Genomic DNA, 27,524 nt, shown 5'->3' on the forward strand with positions numbered 1-27,524 from the left:
CCTCTGGAGAGGGTCCTGACCTTTTAATGGTCTGCCTCATGTTGTGGGGGCGGTACTGTCTGCCGTGGCAACGCCGAACCGCACCTACAAAGTTCATTTTATCCAAACTTAGTTCTGGGTTTTCGTCCGATCTCTACCTCTGTCTGTCGTTGTGCAGTCTCAGAATGAGCGTCGATAACGTCTTTGGCGAATGTTGTAACCAACCTATTTGCTACAGTCATTTTGGAATAGTCACCTCTTTCTAATGAGTCACTTATTGTGACCGCCCATTTGGGAACTTCTCTACCCCCCGAATCCATTATTCGGATAAAACAGGAAACCGCAAACTTTAATGGAGAAGTGTGGCTCAGGGGTTAGAGGCGGCAGACCCGGAATCTGAGATCGGCCCTGGACCAGGGTTCAATTCCCTGCCTCTGCGGGTCTTGGGCTCAAAAATTCCACGGACTCGATAATTCTCGCTCCCGTGCCTTCTCGACTCACGGGTTCACACTCTGCGACTCTGGGCAATAGCTTGCTTAATCTCCACAACGGCCCCTTGCGGCGGGATGCCTGGCTTTCACCTTGTGGATACCCTGCCGGGGTTATCTCACAGGGGAATACCAGGACGGGTTCCCTAAGCAAGCGCCGGGAAACCCACTGCGGGTAGCTGTGCGCTATATAAGCTCATAAGCTCAACTACTTATTGTGACCGCCCATTTGGGAACTTCTCTAGCCCCCAAATCCATTATTCGGATAAAACAGGAAACCGCAAACTTTAATAGGGATATTTTGTCTCCCAAGCAACGACCAGTTGTGATGGAGGCCAGGGTCTCTTTTCCATGACCTGTCCTAAGAAAATCGTAAACATTATTTAAATGTTGTTCAATATTGGGGAGATCCTGTGTTTCGTCAAAAGCTTCTTTCAGTCGGCGGGATATTACCGCCATTGGACCTTCCCCCGGCTGTGGATCATATTTAAATACAGTAGGCGTTATTGCAGCGCCTGCTTTGTCATTTTTATTGCTCTCTGCGTCTCTAGCTTCAGGGCTGGGCGCACCGGGGAGCTGGTCATGTACAATAGGTAGGGGCGGGACTTGTCGGACCCAGGGTGCATTGGCATAAGCCGGAGGGGGCTCCATCAGATAGGATGTAATAAAATCCGGTGGGGCCGTTGTCTTAGACTTACGTTGTTCTTCTAACACTTGTGTGTTATCATTGACAATTTCGTTTGAAAGGACGGGGTAAATACCAGTGATAAGAGCGTTTTGTTCCCTGTCTTTTTGTTCTATCACAACCTTCTCACCTTCTTCTTGTAACTTTTTTTCTTTGACTTGTTCTGACATTCTCTGACTTTTCTCGACTTTCCCTATTTCTTTCTGGGCCCTCCGGTGCGCTTCCTTCCGCCACAATTCTATTGCTTCTCTCTGAGAGGGCCTGACTTTCCTTTTCCACAACTGTTCTTCTACTCTCATTATACATTCCATATCCCAGGTGCCTGTTGTAGGCCATTTGTATACATTCTCTAAATCTTTCGTATAATCAACCCAGAGATCTAGGTAGAGAACCGCTCCTATACCATGTTTAGTATACATAAAATGGCCAGGCGTGTCTCTGGGTGGGACCGGAACTGGTTGTTCCAGCAGCCCTTTCCTTGTGCCTACTTTACGTAACTTTGAAAACAACGGCATACTTTAAACTTGACTGGCTTTGACAATAACTTAAATTATAAATATACACTCAAATTCTTTATAAGCAAAACATTTTAGTGAAACTTTTACCGTGTTCAAATTAGAACCCGTCTTGATATATTCTCAGCAGTACTCACCGAGAAGCAGAACTTGAAACTTGAAGACCTGGTCATCGGACTGTGGTGCGGCGCAGTGAAACCGAAACGTAGTCCGGGCTCTGAAAACCTCGGATTCGACAAGTTCACTGGTTGGGCTCTGGTTCGGGACACTCTGCTGTCTTCCTCACCGCCTCGTGTGAATATTCAGCCGCAGTCTGCCTCCACCTTCGTTCGAGGGAGTTTGCGGGAATACCCCGCTGATGCGCGCTTGAAGTCCGTTGAGGGTCTGGAGGGGACAAAAACTCGGCCTATATCTCCGGCGCGTGGGGAAGAGGGAGTGTTCCTGTTCGGGCGCCAAATAATGTGGTAAATATAATATTAACTTATCGGAATTTCTATAGTGCCAAGTAGGTATAAAAGTAAAAATGAGGAGTTTGTGGTGATCGAGTTTAAAAAAAGGGGCTTTATTCCATAACTCAAGTTAAGGGAGAGCTCCTTCACCAAAACAGGTTCAGGAGTAGTCGGCTTTAATTTCACAATGACAACGTTTTTATACACTTCATGATAGTTAAAAAAAAAAGAGGAAAAGACAAGGGAGGAGCTCGCCCTGAACACATTATAATTATTGGCGAAACAATCATGCATACGTCACAGTAAGTTCGGCTGTTAGGAAATAACCCAAGGCTTGTTTGTTAGATAGGGAGTAAACAGATGGGTGCCGGGATGTCTAGAGAGGCAAAGTATGAGGCATTGTGTGGCAAGATACGGTGTTACTAGTATCGGGAAGTGAAACAAACAAGGGATTGTGCGGTCCTTGTTTCATCATGTGGGCACATAGAGGGCTGAACGTCCTCCGGAAACGGGATGTTCATTAACCCACACTTGTTTTCGCAACTTCACCGTTGTAGCTGCACAGTGTGAGAGTTGCTTGTCTCTTGATGGTATTGCTAGTTTATTAGTGTCGGGAAGAACGAAAAAATGCGGGACAACCATTTCACCGAGTCTGTTTGTGTGCAATGTGACAGGGCAACATTTAAGAAATGTACGATGGCTGCCCACTACGTTTCACAGGTGGCGGTATTTAAAGATAGACGGGAAAAAAAGGGGACCTTAGAGAATATGGAAGGGCACTTGTATTTCGGTAGTGGTTGGCCCGGCCCATGTTATGGCGGATAGGGTGCATAATGGGACACCAGAAGCAGGCCTTGAAACATAATTTCCACACTTTGAATAATAACACTCCACAAACTCTACAGTAACAGAGAGTACAAGCTCATGCAATGGAACATTGCAATAACCATAGACACATAACATTAATGTGGCCACGAAACATAACATTAATAAGCTCGCGAGAATAAACACATTATTGCATTGGCCTTAACATATTTATAATCATATGGGTGATTTCGGCCCCATGGACTCCATCCCACGGGGCCCGTCAATGTCTCCAGGGTGCCCTGGACCTCTCCCAGTGCACACAGTGTGAAAAATCCAGACCATGTAGGAAGCCTCAGGGCCCGCGCAGTCCCAGCCGGCTCCCACCTCCTCCGGGAGCCAACATTGCTATTGCACACAGGGAGCTGCTGGAAAAGCAGTTCCCTGTGTGCAAGAGCAAAAGTTTCATCTCATCAAGCTTCCAGCAGTGGGAGCACTTTGACAGCTCCCGCCCAATGGAACCGGAGTGTTTGCTTTTGCTTAGCGGGATCTGTTACAGCTCCCGCCAAGCAAAAGAAAACAGCTATGTCCAGCTAAGTGTTGCTTAGGCACCCTGGTCTGGGCGGAGGGAGATACACTCTGTAGTCACACACCTACAGGGATTCAAAGGAAAGGTTAGTGTTCCATATGTCTTACATAGCACAATGGTGAGTTACTGTGAAGTACAACCTGGTTTTCAATGACGTTGGCAGCTATGCACACAAACATACACTCATGGCTCCAGCTGTTGTAGTTACAACAAAAGAGTAGCACGGAGTCAAATAGAACTGATTAGAACTAAGTAAAACCCACCCTGAGTACCTGAGGGACGCCCGGGGTACCGACGGACAGAGTGGTGCCCTGTTTTACCTGCGCGGTATGCCAGGTGAGGTGGGATTTTCTCTCCTGCCCAATTGCCAGGAGAAGGACAGAATCACTGGATTGCAGGTGATATCTATTGTCTTCCTTTAGTTATATGTTGTTATATGTCTTTAAAGCAGTAGCGTTTTGGTCCTGAAGAAGCAGCCGGATACTAAGTTGGTCTTGTCAGTCTGCAGAAACATGTCGACCTTTTTGTTCCATCAGTGGTTATTTGTTTAGACCACTTACGCACTTATGGTTTTATTTTAGGAGTGAAGTGATCCCTTAATAAATATATTTTTCACTTCCCTACCTAATTTTACAACTCACATTTCACTTTGCACACTGCACTTCATTTTTGTAGCACTGCTTCCAGTCACTATACTACCTCGTTTTTTCCCCCTCATCTCTAGTACTATACAGGTGTGTCTAGGTTTTGAACAACTGACCAGTCCACTGTGAGTACTTTTGTCTCTGAGGTTGACAGTTCCCAGATGATGAAGGGCGGAATCGTATGGTGACTGATGGGAATCTTTCTTCTAAAGAGTCGAAATGTTCCCATAGTTGTTTTCATGTCTGTAGTCTTTGTTGAGGTACTCAGGGTGGGTTTTACTTAGTTCTAATCAGTTCTATTTGACTCTGTGCTACTCTTTTGTTGTAACTGTTCTTGGGGACAGTAGCATTTCGGGGTCATTAAACTGTCCCTATAGACCCTCCCCCCTTGTTTTCTTGACTGACTCCAGCTGTTGTAGCCCAAAGTCATGAGAATACCCACAAATCATTGATGGCACCATGGCCTTCGTGTTAACTATATGCTAATTAGTTTCTTGTACTATTGGGTGGTTGTGAATGTGCCAACACCGTAGCTTCTGTGAGGCACTGGGACTCGTCATTGCTATTTCTTGTGACTTATTCAGTAGTGATAGTTCTCCCCACCCAGAGCCTTGTTTGTCATCCATACTGAAATGTGAGGCCTACTGAAAGGATTTAAGATGTGTAGTGATGTCACTTCCACTGCGTGCACTTGCAGATGTGGGTGTGAACATTACTGGGGAGGAGGAAGGCCCACTAACCCCAGGTGCAAAGAGAACCAGCCACACACTGTGTTTGAGCCAGTGACTGGCATGCAGGAGTATCAAACTTAGTACAAAGATCTTATTTATGGAATAAAACATGTTTCTACTAAGCTGAGCTTGCAACAGTGCTTACTGGGACCTGAATGACATATATTCCAATGCTGCTGAATCATGATTTTCCTTATTTTTTAGGACAACACACTGTTATTTAGCTTTCTGAGGCCTAAACTTCTTCCACTTCAATACCTAAGAAACGGTTAAATAAATATCGCTGATTTCTTTCTCAAAATCTCAATCTTAGATCTTTCTCAATGTTGACATGTACGTAGTGAGTCTACAAAAAAAGAGGAGGGGTTATCATGTATGGGGTCTGAGCATTTTAAACAAGTGTATGATATAGGTAACACAGGCTGGAGGAAGCATTGCAGCAGTGGCAGCACACATGCCCGGTGAGGCAGGCGAAAGGCAATAATTCAAATGTTCTACACCCTGTAAATTAGAGGTAGGTGAACCACTACAGGCTCACGCCACATGTTGGCTCTGGCTCACTTGAGGTCCTCTGTCAATCTCAAGCTCAAAATAAACCGAGCTTTCTATACTTGTACCTCATTCTCAAAGCCCCTGAATGCCCCTATTCCACCTGTGAAGCATATGAGATGTCGGACAGCAGAAATGCGCCAAAGTCTTTCTTCACTTTTTACTACACTCTGGGACATTCGGATGGGCTGATCGGGCAGATACCATAGAGTGCTGTGAATAGGCTCTATTCCACAGCTTGTTCATGACAAGCCCATCATCAAAAATGAAAAACGCCCAATTAGCTGACCTGAACCGCTGTGTTTGTGTGCAGCTGAGCGCTGCACTTCACCTGTATCTCAGTGAAGACCTTTAACTCTACAAGGCAGTTCTTTATTTTGCTAATACCTATAATTACCGTTACTGAGCTGTATAACCTCTCTTGGCGGTGGCCTCTTTGTTTATTACGGGGAAACCAGTCATTTTTTTTCCCATTTCAATATCTTTATTCGACTATCAAAAGGTAGTCACAAAAGTACAATGATATTACATTTAAAACATATTAAAACAGATAAGATCACAATTATTAAAATTCCAATATCTTGATTTATGACCATACATAATCTCATATCAGAACGGTAAAGAAAAGGAGACATAACATTTTTGTTACATATCAAAAAATCAGCTATAGATGTGATAGAATCATATCAGTTCCATTCTGCAATATTTAATTGTTTCCTCAAATTGATTCCTTTCAGGATGAACAGGGCGTCACTATAACAAGTCAGGGGGTCACCTAATGTCACCAAAAATGTAATAGCAACTTTGTGTGACCTAATATTGTGGGTGACAAAGAATGGTTTTAAATAGAAACATCTAAAATTCTAATAAAAGTTACAAAGCAACATAAAGTGCAATGTGCTTTGTTTGCTTTTATTATCGCATGGGCATAAAAACTTTTCCGCCGGATGAGACCTCATTTTAGGGAAGGCTACGAGATGGTGAACTATGCTGCATCTCAGTCTAATAAGCACAAAGCTTTGCTGAGCATAAGACACAGTCATTGCAAACTATTAAAAAAACAGAATTCCCCATTTTCCCTCAAATCAAAATCAAATTAAATCAAACGTTATGCGGTCTGGTTGAAACTAGGCCAAAAATGTACAATACAGACATTAAAATACAATGATATCAAGACATTATAAAACAGGGCAAATAGAATTATTGCAATTAAAAATTTAATAATTCTTTGGCAGCTCCAGATTTCAGCACATCAGAATTAAAAATAGTTTGATAATGTTCATTACTGCAAATTTAAGGCCCTCCCACAGAGGTAGACACATTAACTGAACAACAAGTGCAAACAGAGGAGAACAGACACCTCAAATAATGGGTCCGCTATGTGCTCCTACTAGTGCAAACAGTAAAAATAATTACCTCAAAGTAGCTCTGCAAATCAAAATAAATCCAGACATATCACTTAGAGTCATGCTTAGAAATCTCCCTGATTAATCACAAATCTGAGTTAAGAATAAACTGTTGCTATTGTTTCTTGAATGCTAAACGTTGAAGAAAATAAAGTGTCTCTGTGCAATGCCTTATGGAGTGTTTATTCAAGAAGGCTTTGATAGTGCAGGATCTGGGTTTTGAATAAAACTACAAAAGAACGTTATATGTAAAGTGCTTTGTGAGGAAACCTGCTCGCACGTGCACAATTCAAGATTATGCTCCCAGTTGGTACAGTGGGGAAACCCAACCATCCTATGAAATAGGTTTAATATAAACCTCAAAAGGATAACGTTCTGATAGTGCTTTGCATTAAGTAGCAGAACGGGTTGGAGGCCCTCAATAGAGGCCAACGATAGGTGGGAAATAACGAATGGCAATGTTCTGACTTTTTCCCAGCTTCCACCCCCATGCAGTGTGTAACACATATCCCTGATTGTCTTATTGTCTAAGGAGAATAAAGTTGTGGGATCTACAAACAGATCTGGTATAGACAAGGCCGTTTCCATGTCCCTGACTTCCCTCAGCCAAGGGATCTCAAGACTGGGGTCCACAGGCAGTCCTCAATTATCAATCTGTTTAATGTTGATGCTGCATTAATCCAGAGTCAGTGCCACAACATGAATGGGCCAGTCTGTATTTTATTCTCAAAGGGAACTAGCCCTAGCTCCTTATGGCAGATGAAAGTGGCAGTACTTTAGGAGAGTAATAGCAAATGGCGGGCGAACCTACTTTCAGTAACCTGCAATGCAGTTACATATGAATTCCCCAGACCCCTGCCCCATAAATCGCCAGGCTTGTACATGTTGCCTGATAGAGTGCCAACATGTGGCAATTAGATCCTTTGCCCAGGTTTGCAGAAAAGCAAAAAAGAGCATTTATACTCCTGGCAAACTGGCCAATTATAATCTCCTGCTCCAGGTGTAAGGACCCTACATTATTGAAGGCCATACCGAGGTAACTAAAGTCACTCATGTCTTGAACAGGCTTGCAGTTCAAGTACAATTTTGGTTTGACAATACATTTTGAGCTACAGGACATGGGAAAGGTTTTATTTGTATTTATTTCAGGTCCAGCCCTTCCATAGGGCTGCAAACTGGTCTAAGAAGCAATGTAGTGCTACAAGGGTGCAACCCATAAGGGCTAAGTAATTTGCATACAGCAAGGTTGGTATGCAATGCTATCCAATTTAAGCCATGTCCCTGCACTTTGAAACCAACTCCCTCTCCAGCTGGTTGATGTAAAGAGTTAAGAGAAAGGGTGCAAGCACACAAGCTTGCCCAACACCCCTGGGGATGCCAAATGACTCTGAACATCCCCCCACAAGCCGAAACTGACTGAAGCACTAGAGTTGCAATATATTTCCCCAAAGGGGTTAATTATGGGCCTGTCCACGCCAATCTTCCATAATGCTCCACAATTTACTATGAGACACACAATCGACCTGGTCAGGTCCATAAACCCCAGAAACAGTGAGCCTTGTCTGGCAGTGGTATAGTTGCAAAGCGAAAGGGAGAGATTAAGGCACTGGTCCTCTGTCCTGAGCCCCTCCTGAACCTGTACTGGATGTCTGAAAGTGTCCTGGTCTCCTCTACCCATGCCTTGAGACGTGACAATAAGACATGGCCTTCACCGCTGAGTCCTGGAGAGAAGAGATCAGGGGTAACAACCCATGTCCCCTCGGACTCTCTTTATAAATATAGGAACGATAATTGATTCCGACCATGTGGGTAATTTGCTAGAAATGCTTGCTACCCATAAAACATGAATTACCAGTGAGTCTCATGGTTCTATCTGGCTCTTGAAAAGGTCCTGCAAAATCCTGTCTGGGCCAGGGGCTTTGCAACTGAGGCTTGAGCTAATGGCCTCCAGCACTTCATCTAGGATAGGGAGATATTTGGGCAGGAATTCTCCCTTTGAGGCTGCGCGGGGATCAAGGTTGCATGACACTGTGCTCCCTCGTCTCTTCCGCCCTACCCCTGGCGGCCCAAACTCCTCAAATAAAGATGCCCATTACACTGGTTGGGTGGAAAAAGCCTCTTTGATGTCACTAAGATCCACCTCATCATCTAAACAGATATTAACAAGGTGCGATTGCCCCTACCAGTTTAGACATGAACAACACAAAGTTCACAGACTCCCATCTGATCCTGGGGCCCTTCTTTCTGTGGATCAGGATGTCTGTCACATGCCTGCCTGGGTGATAAGTGGCCTGCCATCTTGGAATATTAATTGATAGGCTTTGCAGCAAATTATCGCTAATTGGGCTTGTGTGGGTAATAAAATCACCAGTGGAAGTGTCTAAATTGCCAGATAGGAGGCTGAAATGTATTAGAGCGCTCTGTCCCTTCCCCACATCCTATGGGATTTATATTTCAGCGGACGGGATATCCGTCACCATTGGGACAGAGTAGCAAGTCTGCCAAGATCTAAATCAGACTCTCTATGTCCAATTCCAACCTAGACAGTACCCAGCTTCTATAAGCAGATAGGATGATATTGTAGAAATTGATGATATTTAGGCTTGTGCCGACCAGGAAGTCACTGTGATGTCCCTACCGTGCACATTTGGGTGGGGCTTAAATTCGATGGCTTGGTGGTGGTTGGAATTTATGTGATCCAGGCCCTTTAGCACCTTGCATGCTCATGACGAGCTCAGCTCGTCATGAGCATGCAAGTTGCTAAAGGGCCTGCATGCTCCTGTGCTCATGGCGAGCTGAGCTCGTCATGGGCCGTGGAACGCTCACACGCGGGGATAATTCCCCTGCTGTGCTGAACGTTCCACGAAAACGGGTGCGGCCGTGACAGGCTGAGCTTGTCAGGAGCACAGAAGCACTGTGCCTCATGAACGAGCTGAGCTCGTCATGAGCATGGGGGCGCTGTGCGTGCCCCCAGCACAGCAGGGGAATTATCCCGCAGCGAAGGGGTTAATCAACCAATCAGTTTTAGGATGCCACTTCTGTTAAGGGTAAACAGGAAAGACTTGGGCCCTATCACTATCCGGCCTGGACCACACCAATATTGTACAACACAACAGTGACTGGACAGGTAATTCTAAATTATAAATATATGAGCTTAGAGAGCAATTCTAAATTCATGAGATTTATTTCCAATACAATTATCAATGTCCTGCAAAGAACCAGTCCATATATCAAATATGGACTGGTTCTTTGCAGGACATGTATAGGACATTGATAATTGTATTGGGGTTTATGTTTTTTTATTTGTGTAACATTTATGTGTATTTGTTGTAATGTTGAATGTCTTATTTTGATAAATATGGCATACTGAATAAGGTGTTTTCTATCTCATGACATCAATGATTTTTTTTAATTATTATGTGTAAAAAATAAGTTTCAAATGATGTGAAATAAATCACATGAACTTAGAATTGCTCTCTAAGCTCCTATATGAGTAATTTGGAATAAACTGTCCGGTCACTGTTTTTTTGTAGACCAATTTCTGTTAAGGGTTTCATGTTGCCTTTGGACAAATACCTTGGGAGCATCTCAAGTTTCTTTTTGTGCAAAGAAGAACTGCTGATGGCCTCAGACCTACTGATGTAGGCACATCAGTTGTTGGTTGTGGCTTCCAACAGCAGATCTCAGAGTGCCTAGGAGTTACATAATCCATGTGTAATTAGTTACATTGTTTCCTTAGTTGCAAGTATGATGACACATGATCGCCTATGTCTTGAAAGGAGAAGCTGCCTGTTGCTTTGTTGTTCATTTGGGCCTGGTGACGTTGGCCAAATTACTGGTTAATAGCCTAACGGCTAGGGTGCTTGACCTCGGACCTAGGCATCTGGGTTTGAGTCTCGGTAATGACGCCAAACATCCTGTGATTCTGGGCAAATCGTTTAATCTCCCTGTGCCTAACAAAAATAATGAATGTGTATCCTCATGTAACGAAACTGGTGCTATGTAAAGCGCTCTGAGACCTGATTTAGTTCAGGTCAAGTTTGCGCTATATAAAACGCAGCAAAAAAAAAATACTACTTCCTTAGTGGTGATGCCCTTCAAAACATGCGCTTTTGCTTTTTACCCACCAAATAGCAAAATGTGGATATAATTTGGAAATGTTCTCTGTTTAATTCAATGGAACTTACAAAACTTGGGTACCATTTCAAGTCCCAGGACGGTGGGGAAAAAAATACTTAAATCTGGCCAGGCTACTCTGTGTGGAAAAATAGTTATGATAGTTTAAACACTAGAGGTCAGATGTAGGTAAGTATATTTTACTGATTCATAAATACCGAATTTTACCGATTCGGTATTTATGAATCTGTAAAATAGAAGGGGGGAGATGTAGATAAAATCGGTAATTGAATTACCGATTCTGTAAGAATCATTATTTACCGAATCGGTAAATACCGATTCGGTAATGCCCATTGATTCTTATAAGCATTGAAGCCCATAGGAATCAATGGGCATTACCGAATCGGTATTTACCGATTCGGTAAATACCGATTGTTGCAAGGGTGCAGGGGGTGTCACTTTGACACCCTCTAGCACCCCGATTTTAGGCATGTGGGACATGTGGCAGGCACACACACATGCCCTTTGTCACATGCCATAGGTGTGCATGCACACATGTGCATGCACACCTGGAATCGGTATTATACCACCCATTTGGATTAGGTGGTAAAATGCCGATTCGGTAAGGCCTGTGGGACTCAGAAGAGTCCCACCTACATCTCAATATTACCGAATCGGTAATACTACCGATTCGGTATTTTACTGATTCGGTAAATTTACCGAATCGGTAAAATGGGCCACCTACATCTAGAATAGCCATTTACCGGTCGGTAACGGCCGAATCGGCCGTTACCGGTCGGTAAATGTCGACCTACATCTGGCCCTAGGTAGCTATAACAGTGATTTTAATCTGTAAGACTTTTTTGGGTGCAACTGACGGTTAAATGATTTAAAATCCTTTTAATTCTTGGCTGCTATCAACAGGGAAGAAAATTGTAATTGTTTTAATTAACTAAACAAAAAATGTTACTTACTTACCTACACTTTGTTGCTAAACATACAAACTATGGCTTAACAAGGGGGGAGGAGGCGCCCTGGTAGGCAAGAGGTTAAAGGTTATTTTCTGTTGCAGTGCACCTGTCAACTCACTCTAGTCTTTCTTCCACACTCATTGCAGTCTTCCTTCCATGTTCGGTCTTTTCTCTTGTTCCACAGGGGTGCTGTTCGCGGGCGCAGTCTGCTCTCTAGTTCTACCATGCGCACAGCCTTCCCACAGGGCGTTTTCCTCAGCCTGTGACGTCACTGCGCACGGCGCTCGGGATGAGAGCCTGGGTCCCGTGCCCGCGCGTCACTTCCGGTCAGGCAAGGAGGGGAGCCTCTGTTAGAGGAAGTGAAAGCGACTGCTGTTGTCATAAAGAAGGGAGCCAGGAGGACGGGTGGAAAGAAGCCGAGCACCTCCCCAGCAGCCAGCGCAGGCCCGGCGGCACCCGAGCAGCCACCTCAGCGTCACCGAGGGGAAGCAGCGGCGTCTGCCTCGCGCGAGGGGTGAGTGGTCAGCAGCGCAAGTCACCGGGAAGTCTGGGGTCCTGACAACACGGGAGGCGCAGCCTGCGGGCCTGGTGACAGGTCAGGCGGTGTGGACGCGGCACTTCCCGGGGGTGGGGGGGAAAGCACAGGCACGGGGCCTGGTGTCGAGGAAGCAGTGCAGACGCAGCCCTGCCCGCAGGCTATGTGCAGAGAAGAGCAAGCCCGGCCTCTTAGACGTGTCCCCTGGCAGGGCAATATCGGTTATTCCGCCCCCACTGAGGGGGTGGAAGAGATGCTGCGGGCCTGCCAAGGAAAGAGAAAGAGGGCTTCGGCCCTCCCTGATGATGCCAGCATTGTGCTCTACAGGCACAGAGAAACCGGTGAGTGGGCAGCTGTCAGATCTGGAGGCAGAAGAGCGACCAGACCCTCTGTCTTTGGGGAAGCTATCACACTCGTCCATTTACTGACAGTAGGAGAAACTAGGGGTCTCTGTACTTCCCTCACCACCGATGCTCTAATTTCCTTGCTTCTATGTGGTGTTGCGATGGCGCTGCCCAGGTACAATTCCTGCCCCCACATAGATGCTCACCTTTCTTAGTTTCATTTTATCGAATTACTTTTACTTCGACTTGCCTGAACGCTTGAGCACATTACTTTATAGTGGAGTGTTTTTGAACAGTCAGTCAGGTGTTCGTGGGAGGAGCGCTCAGCCTGTCGCTGGTATTTATGAGAACAATATTGTGGTTTTGAGCCATGTGTAGACGCTATAAACTACCCAGTAAAAGCCCACTTGTTTACCCCACAGGTACATGTTCATTTAATTAAACTCAAACTGTAAATATCCTTACGTAAAAGGCGAATGCAGTTGCGTTTCCAGTACCTAACACAAGTAATATGCATATATTGTTTATGCTGTATTCTAAGATCTTCCGCAAGGCTCTCGGTCATTTTCGTTAAGCGCCTCTCATTAGGTGCGTTATATGCCCTGATTTGTGTTAGCAAGTAATCTAGTAAGCTCACACCTAACTGTAAGTACACATGGATGTACTTTTTGATTGGGTTTACACCGCCTTTAGTCATATAAAAAGAAATGGTTTGGCACACAATAAATTGGAATTGTAAACTAGGTCCACGTGAACTTGTTAGTTCATGTTTATAACACTACGGCTCATCTTTAAATATTGTGGAGTGGTGGATTTTGCTTATCTCTTGTACTTTTTGGAAATTTCGTGCACCGGATGTGACTTCCAAGCAGATCCCTACCCTACCGTTGGTGTTTTCGTTCATTGCCAAATACCTCTTGTATTGTGTGGAGGTAATTTTGAATTTTGTGTTAGACTGCGCTGGGCCCTGACACGCTACCTTAATGCTTTCGATATTTGTTTTTACTGTTTCACTCCTCTTCGTCGGAAGGGTCAGTAACATGTCCGTTTCTGACTATGGGGTCGCATCTTTATATGGCACGGATTTGACAGCACTCCATGATTCTCCGAACACGCTCGTGGCTGTCAGAACCTTTATCTTTCTTTACGGTCTTCCTCTCCCCGATCCCAACTCCACGCCAACTGACCGAGAAAGGCAGTGCATAACACGCACAGTTACATGTCTAGGACAGTTGCTTTTGTTTCGTATATATAATTTTTCATCCTAAAATTAGTATTTTTTTCGGTTGTCTTTTTCGGACGTAATCACTCGTATTGATCCGTGATCTTAGGAACGGTTTGTATTTTGCTGCTAGCCTTTCTATTAGTGCATCTATTTATTATGTGACCTCCCACTACTTATTGGTCTTATGTTGTAGCTTGCTGTAAAGAATGTGACAGTGCGTTGTCATGAAGTCAATGTGTTCCTTTTTGGTCAGGGGTAATTTTTCAAGCTTAAACCCTTCACAAGGAGTGGCTCGCCTATGCTAAAATGCTCTGTATTTTTAAAAAAATATATATGTTTACGTTTGGGCGTTCAAAAGAGACCTGGGCAGGCAGCTTTAGTTGGAGCATTGAAAACATGACCAGTATCCAGCAAATCACTTGAGGGTTACCCCCATTTCCAAACTTCTCGACAATATAATCTACAGATATTTAATATCTGTCTGTCACTTCTCAGTCAATATAAATTATAGTTTACAAATTCCAACGTACTTGCATGTTTGTAAAATTAAATCTTTTTGGGTGGACAAATGTGTTGTGGTAAAAGCTGGTCAGGTTGTCCAAGAACAATTAACACTCAAAACTAAAGTATCCCTATGCTAAAAAAAAACTCCTGGACTTCTTCACAGGGACCACATTGTAGATGTATCAATTAAAGAAAAAAATGATTTTCTTTGTGATCCTCACACACTCTAATAGTGGCAAACTTCATCATCGGGCCCAAGCCCAACCCCTAAAAGCCAGGGTGGGCTCTTTCGATATTCCAGGAGCACTTGGATAGATCCTACCGGGGAGCTACATATTAAAAATACCTCTCTCACTAAGATATCCCTTTATTAGTAGTGAAAGTGGGTATGAGTTAAGAAGAAATACGTGGGGAGGTACATTAGGATATTAGGGTCCTAAGACCCTCCCTCAAGCAGTCAACATGTTTAAGCCCCTTCGACTGATCCACATTGTCCTGGGCTTTCATCAGGACATATATTGTGTAATAGCCCCGGTGTCAGTGAAATGCATGCACAAGCCTGGAGTGGCGGGGACAGATAGGTGCAAATGAAGTGTGTTTTCCCTCACTGACTGTGACTACAGGGCCTGCCCCATCTCTCCTAGAGAAGCTCAGAAATTAACCAAAATGGGTGCCACAATCGCGCTGTACACTAAATGTAAGGCAAGTAATTTTGCTCCTTGAGTGTGTTGATTCCTGTGGTTCTTAACTTGCCAGTTAACCTATCCAAATAACCACCGTCACCATTATCTACACATTATCCAGGAGATGAATGACCCCCCCCCCCTTTCACCAATACAGCCCCCAGCCACACCAGTAGCATCTACCTATGAACCTTGAGCCTCTCAAAGGCGGATAGACCATGATCGCCAGCATGATGGCCCATCATAGTATAGGAGTACCCAACTCAGAAGTTCCAGTTTAAAGGAGCAATATGTTGTCCTTGGTCCACTCCCCTCAGGCCGTCCAGAAATTGTCCCAGTCAGCTATTTGGAGTTTGCACAGACCTTTCGCACTTCCATATGAATGGGTTTGCTATCCACCTACATCGATTGCAGTACCGTGCTTCAGAATTCAAGTGAAGGGGCTGAGGCAGTCTTCCACTAGTAAGTTATTGCTTGCTTTACCAACGGTAGACTCAAATCGAGATAGTGAGTCTTCTCCCTGCGTTTTTTATTGGGCATTTAAATAGTGCATACATCCCAAGTAGGCAGTAGAGGCAAGTAGTCCCAGTTGCTTGTCTTGATAAACTTTCTCCCATGAAGCATACTGAGATGGGCTGCTCTACAGGATGTAGTTAACGTTGGCTACTAATAATGATCAGCGCAGGCAAGAGGCGGAGGTAGTTTTGTCTGCTTATAGCAGTCTTTAATGATTTAATGTGTTCATGTTGCTGCAGGGTACTCTTCTGGTGACTTGTTATAGTGCAGGCCCTGTTGACCAAAGTGGTCTTCTTTTGATCAAGCATGTATGTTGGCATGGGATTTAGATATGCTGTTGAGTCGTCAACAGATCTAGCACTTTTCTGTGTAATATTCTTCTCTATGAGACTACACCCAACTTTTAAAATGGTGTCTAAGTTCATTTGGGTGATCTTCCGTTTGTTCAAACCTGGATGCCCTTGAATGAATTGCACGTCTGGTGTACACTAGTCTTTCATCTATATACCAGAATTGGACTAATCCTGTTTCTTTTAGGTGCCTATTTGGATCCACTTTGTAATTCTGCAGGCTTCAATGGTTTCCATCCTGTGAATGTCTGGTCTTCATTCTTGCCTCCCTTGGCTAGGCGTAAAGTGTGTGTGGTGTAAACGTATGACATTTTGGCAGAGCATTACAAGGAGTGAGGTGAAGAGCAGGTCTGGTAAAGATAAGTCACCAGTGCATAAGCCCACACAGTACTTACCATCGGTTGGGTCCCACCTTACTCTCGTTTCCTTGTGGTTGTCCTGCTACCTTTGTCCAGCGTCCTTCCACTGGACACTGCCTCTTAAAGTACACTTTTTTTGATGTACTTTTCACCAACCATCGTTCTTTTTAACCCAATCGCCTGTCACCATTGTTTCCCACCCCCCTCACTCTTTCTTTTTTCTTTTTTTTTATTCTTGGAATGTTTATATAGCGTAATCTCGACCCAAAGGTATTGTCACTCTTTACATGAGCCTCATTTACTTTTCACAAAAACACATTTATTGTTTACTTTATAGGCACGTGCAGGATTTGCCCAGAATCTCAGAATGCTGTGCAGTCGTCAAGACTCAAACCTGGTTCCTTAGGTCCTCAGGTGTCAGTCCTGGTCGTAACGCCACAGCCCTATTAAACATTAATAGCTACTATTTGGCTCTGCACACCAGCTCAGGCTGCAGTTGCAACATGACTTGAAGTAAACAAAGAAAGCTGTGGCAAAGCCAGTGGTCTTGGCAATGCGAGTGCTATTGGTTTTGTCACTGTCTTTTATCAATGTTGTATAGCAGCATCAGCCATGTTGAGCAACAGCCATGCTTCTTTCTTTATTCAGTTATAAACTGGGAACTACAAGCATAAGACTGAATCGAAAAATAAAACTGGTCTGTGTTTGCTACTCATGCATGGATCCTTTTAAAAAAAAACTTTTTATTATTTTAAACAAGAAAAAAGGAATAGACTTATCCGGTGCCTGACATACATATGCTGATAATGGGGTGAACAGGAACAATAGCAGTATAGACGTGGAACAAAAGAAGAATCTCTGAGAGGCCAGCTCCAATGAATACGGAATAAGACTTGCAACATTACAATCGATAAACAGTTTAAATGCGGACCCTCAAGACCCTCCCACCCATAGTATCAAAACAGCAGAAGAATCATGACAACCAGACACTAGAATTTAAAAACAAATCAGGATATTTCGCCAATATTGCTAGTATGAAGAGACTAAAAAGAGAATGGGGAAAAAAGGGAAACCATATGAGCGACAACAAAAAGAAAACAAAAAACCCACCCTGCAACGGTTATCGCTTAACCCCCACTAGCAGTGTGCCTGTCGCCCTAACTAATTCTAAAAGTAGAGAGAAGAAAAACCGTGGGGGAGGGCACTTCCAACATAAGCTCCCAGCACCCCCTATGATAAAAAGTCAATAATGTTTGTAATCAACAAGAGATAAAGTAGGGGGAGCCTTGATGTACCGCCCAACCTCCCGCAAGACTAACGGCAGCAAAATCTACTTCCAGTAAGGCCTTAATACCAACTACAGTCGAACATTCTCAGCCCTGGCCCCTCCGAATCATTATGCGAACCCCTCCAATTACTTCAGCAGGAGAATCGAAGTGAAAAAAGATTATGAATAGGTGCAGTACAATACAATGTAAAGTCAGAAAGTTGCCAAGAGCTTCAGCAGTGCAGGAACACTCCTTCATGGACGGATAGTCCCAATGCAGTTTTTCCCATGATCGGAAAGTTACCAAAGAATGAAAGGATAGTGCAGAAGTCCAAGGACAATCACCCACAGGATTATCCGGGTAGGGGACGCAAATCGATTCTCTCAGTCAGCGATGATGATAGGTACGCCAATATGTCCGATACACTGGGTTCAGGATTTTCCAGGAGACCAACCACGGGCTGTTGCACCTCTAGTCGCACGGGGTCCTCGTTCAGAGTCAAGATGGTTGTAGTTGAAATCGTAGCTTGTGGAAATACTTGATGTAACCGGGTCCGGTTCCACGCACTCAATCGCCGATGAGCCCGTCATCATTTTGTGAATCGGGGCATCCACATGGGAATGAAACGCCCCGATGGCTGCCAATATTGTCTTTAGCGACAGCTCACTCTCCGCCCGGTCCAATTCTCCACGCTCAGCAACAATCATGTCTACTTCCCCCAGGGAGCCGGCTTCTTCGGGGTGACAGACAGGAGCGGGACAGACTGCATCGGAGGGGACCGATCAGTTTCTAGGGCGACGATATGTACCTCGCTTCGAGAGCGAAGAACCAGACTCACCGAAACCAGGTGTGCGGGCCAGGGACCTCCACCAACGGCAACGGTCGTGCCACGTCACTCCTCCCTCAATGTTGATCAGGCAAAATGAGCGCCGTCAAGATCGGGCAAAGAAAAAACCTCCACTACGGTGGACCGGACCCTGACTGCCACTCATGGCCAATGTTGTTCAACTACGACACGGCCAGTTCAAAACCCGAGGCCCGACTCTCCTGCTGGATTAGGCCGCAAACTTCAACTCAACGCAGCTCCACCATCCTAGCAAATTAAATCTTCAGAATTGTACCATCTGAGTGAGCGTCGGTTCATCTATTAAGAGGTCGGGCGTAAAATCAGGATTATCGACAGGATCTTCTGGCAGGATACGGAGGTCGGCGGAGCCGGGAGCCGAAGCGGTCATCTTGGTTGCTAGCGTAGCTCCCCCCTCCCCCCTCCCCCCCCCATCATATGCATGGATCCTTAAAAAGTTGAGTCCTCGGTGTGGATGGTCAGTCTGATCACTCTCGGTGAACCTGGTGCTCAGGCAAATAAAACCAACCTGGGGAAAAAAGTAAGACCAGAAGGAACATGAGTGGGAAAGAAACAAGTATTTGCAATGCAATAGGTCTCGCATTTTCTAAAGTTTGACCTATTGGTGTTGTAAATGACCATGCCTTTTATTATTGCAGGCTTTTTCAAACACATAAATAATAGGCCTTTTCTTTTACAATGCCAATAGCTCAAATTCTTGCAAATGTGAGACCTATTGCATTGCAAATGCTTTTTTTTTTTTTTTTGGTAAGCACGGGGAGATTAAGTGATTTGCCGGGAATCGCAGGATTTTGAGCCGGTGCTGAGACTCAAACTTGATTCCCCTGCTCCAAAGCCGGCAGCCTGGCAGTTAAACTACACCTCTCTTAGCTTCTCCTCTTCTGTGTTAAACTGCTCGTGCTCTCGTTTCGAGGAAAATCGCTCATTGTTTGTCCTTCCTCAGGCATTGCAGCGCCGGCCCGACGTGGAGCATGCCCAAATGATCAAGAATGGCCCCTTTCGGGGTGTGTGAGGGCACTTCCTTCATTTGGAGGTTATTCCACAGACCTGACTACCACTACCTCCCTTAGGAACTGCACACTCTTATATTTAAACTATTGTTATTAGTGAGTACGTGTGTTGGACCTATTCAAAAGCTCCTGGTTCCTCTCATTTTGGGGAGGATAATTATATCCTGCCGGGATCTATTAAACCACATCTTGGAGAAAGACAAGCAGCACCATTGCTGAGGTTGCTTCTCTGAGAAATAAAAGTGCAAAGTGTGATCGGAAGCAGCCGCCATTGCTGAAGCTGGTGTCCCATTAGTGCAGTGTACATTAATAAAGTAAATAGTTCTCGCGACTGCTAATGAAAGCTCCCGGGTTGGGACACTAGTGAAAGGGCCAGTCCTCATGGGAGGTAACAGAAGACCGGGTGGTACTCGGGAGGGACTAATGAGCCTAATAACCAATCCAACATTTACAAAAGGCAATACCACAAACCAATAAACTATGGATGGAGAGTGGGTGGAGCTTCAAGTGCATATCCTAATACAGCATGCCTTGCAGAGCGGCGTATGTGCTTCCCAGGCTCGACCCAAAACGTAACGGACCGCAAAAAGTGTCCAATTAAAACAAGGGCTTTTTACAGAGCTGTGGCCGTTTACCCTTGTTGTTCCCATTCTTGGTTGCTTCTGTATTTACACTTTGCACTTTTGTGCCTTGGGCCTTCTATGCAAGGGGCCACTTGGAACAAGTGTCGTAAACAGCTCCCCCTTAAGTTCATGGCAGCTGTTTGGAGGAGACTGCTGATTGTAGCATGACACGCCACCCTACTGAAGTCTGGGAGGCGAGGATGCCATAGGCTCAGCGTAGCCTACGCTCAAATTGGTGTTGAAACTTGCAAAGTACTACTCTCAATTTAAAGCACACAAAAGTAGGACGCAGGCTGTCATTTACTTGTGGATGCGAAGTGCAGGGGAGTATGATCAACAAGGAACAAGCTGAACACTAGCAAGGGTTGGGGGTATGAGTCGGGGTTGTTAAAGAAACTGGTAGGATTGAGAGGGGGAAAAAAGCAATGGGATGGGGCATGTAGACCCTTGTAGAAAACAAATAGCACACATGCAAGAGTGTTGTGTATGTGCTGCGGCAAATATCCAGAAACCTACAGAACGTGGAGTGGGGAACTCTATGGTAGGGCATGTATGCAACCATAGCTATACAGGTCTTAGCTGTGGAACCCTTCAGCTGTTGGTTTTCATGGTTTTCATTTGCATGGGTGGGCTATTTATCAAGGACATAGCATTTTCCATTTGTGTTGCCATTAGGTTTTGGGGATTGCACTCAAGTAATTTGTTGTTAGATTAGAAGCAATGTGTGCTCTTTGATACGTTTAATTTGCTGGCACAGGCATTTTAATTTCTCGCATTTTTTTTGTAATTGTTTACAAAGTTTTGAAAGTAAGCAACATAAATGGGGGTGGGAGGGGCAAGGGACGTCTGAAAGCATGAGCCCTCGGAGTGCTTGGACACAAACGAGCTCCAAAAACTGAAGCAGTAGATGGACACATCTTTGGTCCATGGTTTAGGGGAGGGCAAAACCAGACTAGGCATGGTGCATGCATGCAGTGACACACTTCAACTAAGGATATGAGAGCAACTTTGCAGCGGACAAAAGGTAAATCTGTAGGTGGACTGTAGCCCACTAACTAAGCAAATGTCTCGTAGAGACAGCACGTGTACTGTCTACCCGAGACCTAAGAAGTAATGACTCGGTGAACGCTGGTCGCACCATACGCTTTGTTTTTAATTACTTTGAGTTATGTTAAAGGTATTTGGTTTACTCTGTTTTGCAGTGTTGAGCCCTCTGTAATCTTATCTTTCTACTTGTGAGCCCTTTAGCCTTCTTTCTTTCAATTCTGCCGTTCCCTGTCTTTTCGAAGCGCCAACAGTTCTGTGTTGCTGTATTTGTTGCAGATAATATGGCCTCGAAAGGAGGAGGTGTGAAGGGCAACACCTCAATCAGATTTAATCTGGGGGATCGTGTAGTGTGCGGCTTCCCACTTGGATGCAGAATGCATGTATTACCATTGATGTTTAAGTGATCATTTCCGTACCTAGGCAGATTGGTACGGGTCAGACCATTGAAATGAATAGAAGTAAATGGTCATGTTCACACGTGATGTCATTGTTTTAATTTGTCCTGTAATATGAATCATGTAATTGATGGGATCATTGGCATTAAAGAAATAGGCTGTCAATTAGTCATTCGTTTTGTCCTTGTTTTTAATCTGTAAGTGGATGTGCAGCCATGTGTAATGGAGCAAATACCACAGTTACTGGTAGAACAGGCGGAGTATGATTCTGGTCATTGCCACATGACTCTAATACAGAATGCCGTGACTACCAAACCGCTGACTCCAGGGGTGTGTTGATGACCCTAAAGAAACTGCAAACCTAATGAAGGAATGGAAGTGCAGTCGACGGAGGGGAAGAGGCACAAAATTGAGGGAGCAGCAAGAGGGCATATGACAAGTGTGAGAACAAAACGGGGGCAAAGAGGGAAACATACGGGCGAAACACATGCGTAGTGCCGGAGAAGAGGAGCACACAGACGAGAGTAACATGGAGAGATGGATCGTGAGGGGGGAGGAGAAGCACACAGACGACAGGGTAACAAGGAGTTGTTGACAGGAGATGCACAAGAGGGGGACAGCTGGAAAACACAACTGCTGTCTAAGTGCTTAACCCCTTCCACGCTGATGACGAGCTGGGCTCGTCATGGCGTAGCCTCCTCGAACGCTGATGACGAGCCCAGCTCGTCACGTAACATGAGCTTTTAAAAATCTCAGCGTACGAGCGGAATTCCGCTAGCGTGCATGAGGAAGTAAAAGAAGTAAGTAGTTCCTTACAAGTTAGCAGTGTAGGACTCCTACGAAGAAATTCTGCTCCAGGGAAGTGCCAGTCACAATATTGATAATGGAAGTAATCTTGTAAAAAAAAAGTAAATGAGTAACTGCCAATGGGAAGCTGTGGCTGGGCTTTAAGCCCACTCCAAGTTCTTGGTAATCTCACAATAGATATTTTGAAATCAGACAGGCTCGACCTAAAATGTTTTACACCATATCACATAAAGATGTAATAATGGCCATTTGTTTACATAGGCTAAAATGTAGACCAAGTAACCGTGATCATAAAAGAACTTGAGGCATGGATTTTGCGTTTTGGATTAAAAATATACTACTGTTGCCTTTGGGATTTTGATGACCCATTAGTAACACTTTCATATCTGTACGGGTACTCTCCTGTTTGCTTTGTGAGTCAAACTAAAGGGCGAGTGAGGTGGAGATTTTTGTGTAGTGGAAGTTCTGGTCTTGCAGAGATTTGGAATATCTGTCCGTGCTTCATTGTCGGACTGCTTGGAAAGGAATTCACCCTCGTGACTAAAGCCGCTGATGAAACACATGACTTAGCGTCCATGAATTGAGCGATTCTGTCATTGCATAGGGAGGGAAGAGAATTTCCCACAATCGCCCTTTACTGTGATGTTTTTAAAATGGCAGTAGTGTGTGTTAGGTGAATTATTCAGGCTGTCATCTCTTGTGTGTTCACTTAATCAGTAGTGATTTCTGAATTTCAAAGGAAATATGTGCCTGGGACAATAAAAGAACTCCCCTCAAAATACTTGTCAATAAAGAAGCAAGTGTGAAAGGTATAGCCGCAAAATGTAGGCTAGGTTTTAAAAGAATCAAGAAGGGGCTTGTATCTTTTGTAACCTTTTGTGGATTTACATATTTTTCACTGACCATATTTGAATATGGTTCCTTAGCAAGGCTTCCCACTGAGAATTTCTTAAGTCGAGAGCATTTTTAGCACAGGAATGACAGCGAATCTCCGTATTGCTACCAATTCTTTAAAGTATTCCTATTGGGGCTATTGGCTTAACCTAATTGTGTATATTTGTCTCACCTCGGGCTATTGGCAGTTTAGTATATCATTTTACCTACAATGAAGAGGACTCGATTATAGTAGGTATGAGGGACAGTTTCAGTTAAGTTATGCATGGTTATTGTCACATAGTAAACCCCATGCTAGTAACGTTTTCTGTGATCAAATATTTCTCTGCATCAATCCGAATCTCTAATTCCTTCCACTGGTCAGAACATTGGCATTTTGCTGTTCAAGCAAATGTACCTCTAGCGTTTTTTGACTCAAAATTAATATAGATGCACATTTTTTTTCTCCTAAACTTAAAAGGCGAAGTATTGATGCAAATACCACACCGGTATCACATTGCAGCCTATAAGTCTGATGAATGATGTGAAGATATTAGAATTTTGTAACACACTTGCTCAATATTTGTTACATTTCTCTAATGGTTAGTATTACAGGATTTTGGTTTGCCAGGGAAATGTTGCAGTGAATGCCTGTAGTCCTGCAATACCAGTGCATTTTAAAGCAAATTCATTGGCGAGAAAGACAGGTTTATGGGGGTTCTATTGGGGTCTATAGGGCTGCTTGCAGGAGGTACACTGACAGTGTGTCATCTTTTAGGTGGCCCACTGTCAGTGCGCTACCTGACAGCTTCTTTGCCTCTGTCTCGCATCGGTAATACAGCGTGGGTGGCAAATGAGGCATGGGGATTTCCTCATTTGCATGGGGCACGCCCCCATGCAATTGAGGGAATGCCTCCTTGAAGATTTTTTGGTGCTTATTGTGCTCCAGCACTTTCGGTATTACAGAAGCGGTCCACACAAGTGTCTGCACGCCCTGCTGTAATACCAAAGTGCCCCAGGGGTGCACAAAGTATGCACAAACGCCTGTTGCTCCCCAGGGCACTTAATGTAATACAGTCCCTGGTACATCTGCTCATCTTCAACCTCATCACTTTTTCTCTTTAGCACCCTCGTTTTACAACTTACCCCCTCACCCCCCAAAGGCACTCTCGCATCTCCCTCACTTCACATTCAAACATACACTGCACTCATTTAAACACGTAATTTAAAAAAAAAAAACTTTTGCTCTAACTATTGTGGCATGTGTACCCCCGTCAGTTATTTGCACAGAATTCCATTTGCAACTGGGACTACATTACCATTCGTGTGCTCTGTAGAGTGGCCAACCCACTGGCAGCCACTTCGCTTTGCTTACAGCCTTGGCGCCAGAGCTCTCAAACGAAGCACCTCCAACATCTGGCACAACTCAAAGTATGCACTATACAAGAATAATAAGATGCACACAAATACAGAAACACAACAAAATGAAATAGCGAACACTCTTTGGAATGCAAGATTGAGTAAAACGTGAAATCGGAGAATGTAAATTACTGACTTGCATTACCATAACGTTTTTAACATTCATTATTCGTAAATCTATCCATGTTTCTGGCATTAATGTTAAAGGCATGAAGATGGGGCCTGTTTCAATGCCGTACAGTATTTAACTGTCTTTACTAGAAGTACATATTTCTCCCTTTGTGCCAACACTGATATTTGGAGGACCTTCGCAAGAGTGGGGAAAATGCTCGTTTTTTTGCTTGTTTAGTTTGAGAACAAATACAGCAGCTCCACTTCCAAAGGGGCCAGTGATCTTCTGCCATGGCCTATGTTGTCACATTGGAGGACGTTTATTGTGACCAGGGGGTTTCAGCACAAAATACATAACACAAGGTTAGCATTATAACACTTAACATTACTGAGGGCAAAGCGCCAAATCACACATGCTGGCATCCAGTCTTACCGTGTGACGAATAGGTAAGAGTGGGTTCTGTGCTTTTAAATGACCCCACATAGGGATGCATTTTGCAACAGTGGCTCCCACTAAAAACTACAATGGCAATGAAGGGCTTTAGAAAGGAAAGCCAAGTCGCATTGCAGGAATTTGAATTACTGCCTGGCTTCCATCTCCTGCTTCAGAGCGAGGCAGGATAGGCAGCCTCGGACAGACAGACTAGGTGTTCTGTGTTTAGGTCGAGGGACGTAGCTCTCACTGCGAAGCAGTGAGGGGGCAGAGTCCCGAAGAATTAAGGTTTTGGAGTTAGGGGCTTTGAACCCGCCTCTCTCCTCCATTGGCTGGCTTCCTAAACGGAGGCCAGCTGTTTGAGGAGAAGGGAGTCACTCCAATAAAGCCCCGTCTCTTTCAGATTCGGGGCTTGTTTTTTTTTTTCGTTCTTTAACCCTGTGACGTCACCCAGAACCCAAAAACACACCCCCAAATCCGAAATTTTTGGAAGCTTGCTGCCGCCATTTTTTTGGTGCCGTTTTTTTCTCTCACTTCGCGGACACCTTAAGTGACCCGGCATCTAATGGAAACAGAAACTAAATTAGAGGAGCTTTTGGAAACTTTAACATGCTTATTACCCTCGAGGTATGCAGCTAACTCTGAGAGCGCGCGGTGTGTGCCAGGGGGCAGGAACCTGCTCTCGTTTACTAAGCACTTCAGGAATGGATGGGAGTGATTTTAGACGTGAAAACAGAGCGAGGTTTTGAAGAGAAAAAAAAGCATAAGTGAAAACTAAAAAACTGTGAGGAGGCGGGAAGTTGTGATACTTTATTGGATTCTCCGTGAACTCCTCGCGAAACAGTGATTCGGGAGTTATCGAACCTGCGTAAATGTAACCTGATCTTTACGCGGCATTGGGGCTTACTGCGCTTATGGTCGCGCGTAGTTGGGCGCTCTTTCAATCTAGAAAGGCACAGCTCACTGTGCACAACCGCTTGAGGCCCCAAGAGTTGCGACGGGAGAAGAGGCAGAGATGATGAACTTGCCCTCTCACCCCCTTCTTGCAGGTCCAGAGCCCCTAAACCAGGGAGCAGAGACTGGCGCGCAGCACGGCAGCCCTCTATGCATGGGTGCGCACAGGAGCGTGCAAGGAAACAGGGGACCGCGGGAGAGGGGGCGAGTACCGGGGCCGGCTTCGGTGGCAGAGAGCCAGGCCCGGCCCAGCCCTCGGGCCTCTCTCCTGGCGTGGCACTGCCACAACACAGCATGGCATGTCATATTCACATCGGTACAACGCCACCTCGTCTGCATAGCAGATCACCCGGTGTATACTGAGGAGTGCCGTGTCCTTCACATGGTATAGCGCCTAGCAGATCATCCGGTGTATACTGATGACCGCCGTGTGTCCTTCACATGGTATAGCGCCTAGTAGATCATCAGGTGTGTGATGAGACGGACCCGTGTGTCATTCACATGGTATAGCGAGGTCTCGACGGTATATCGCCTAGCAGATCGTCCCGTGAGTTGAGGAGCCGGGCCGCCTTGTGCTATTCACATCGGTATAGCGCCTGCATCTATCAGGGTGCCTCTAGGGTGGCCTTTCCTCTTTCCCCCCCAAGTAGCTGCTCCGTGGCCCTGCTCAGGAGGTCAGCGTCACACACGGGTGTGTTTTCGCTTATCCAAACACGGCCCCTGGAACTCGCCTGTTGCCTCCGTTTTTAAGTCGAGGACTCGGCTCTGTCTGTGGGTGGCTCTGTGTGGGTGGCTCTGTGGGTGAAAATGCAATAGGTCATGCATTTGCAAGCGATTAAGTTATTGGCATTGTAAATGACCATGCCATTTATTTATGATTTAAAATAAAAAAAGTCATGAGCAATGCCAATAGCTCTACCTTTAATAATGCTGAGACCATTGCATTGTAAATGCTTGTTTTTAATTGTTTACAAAGTATTTTAAGAATGGTATTTGGTAAAGACACATTGCTCCTCACAAACCATCCTTGCACATTTGTTTTACTTGGTTGTCATGATAACGCAGTTGTATTTGCAGCTTTTTTTCTTGTAGGATTTCTTAGCAAAGCAATGACTTTGACTTTGATAAAACTTTATTCGGATATAAAATATTCCATTAAAAGTACACAAAGTTTAAGAAATAAAATATACAGTTAAAAACATTTAAAAATTTCACAGCATGTGCACTAATACCCATAGTATAATATAATAGATACAACAAGTGGACAGACAGAATAA

General features: G+C 44.7%; 1 protein-coding gene across 1 annotated transcript in view; it reads left to right on the forward strand.

Moving 5' to 3' along the window:
- Positions 1-12,255: 12,255 nt before the first annotated feature.
- The window catches only part of RAB7A (RAB7A, member RAS oncogene family), a 147,323-nt gene continuing 132,054 nt past the window's right edge, over positions 12,256-27,524 (forward strand). Inside the window, exon 1 of the mRNA XM_086939301.1 lies at positions 12,256-12,440. The gene's annotated coding sequence lies outside the window, so the exon portion shown is untranslated. The remainder of the gene's footprint in view (positions 12,441-27,524) is intronic.

The sequence above is a fragment of the Lissotriton vulgaris genome, chromosome 9 (genome assembly GCF_964263255.1).
Source record: "Lissotriton vulgaris chromosome 9, aLisVul1.2, whole genome shotgun sequence".
Taxonomy (NCBI): domain Eukaryota; kingdom Metazoa; phylum Chordata; class Amphibia; order Caudata; family Salamandridae; genus Lissotriton; species Lissotriton vulgaris.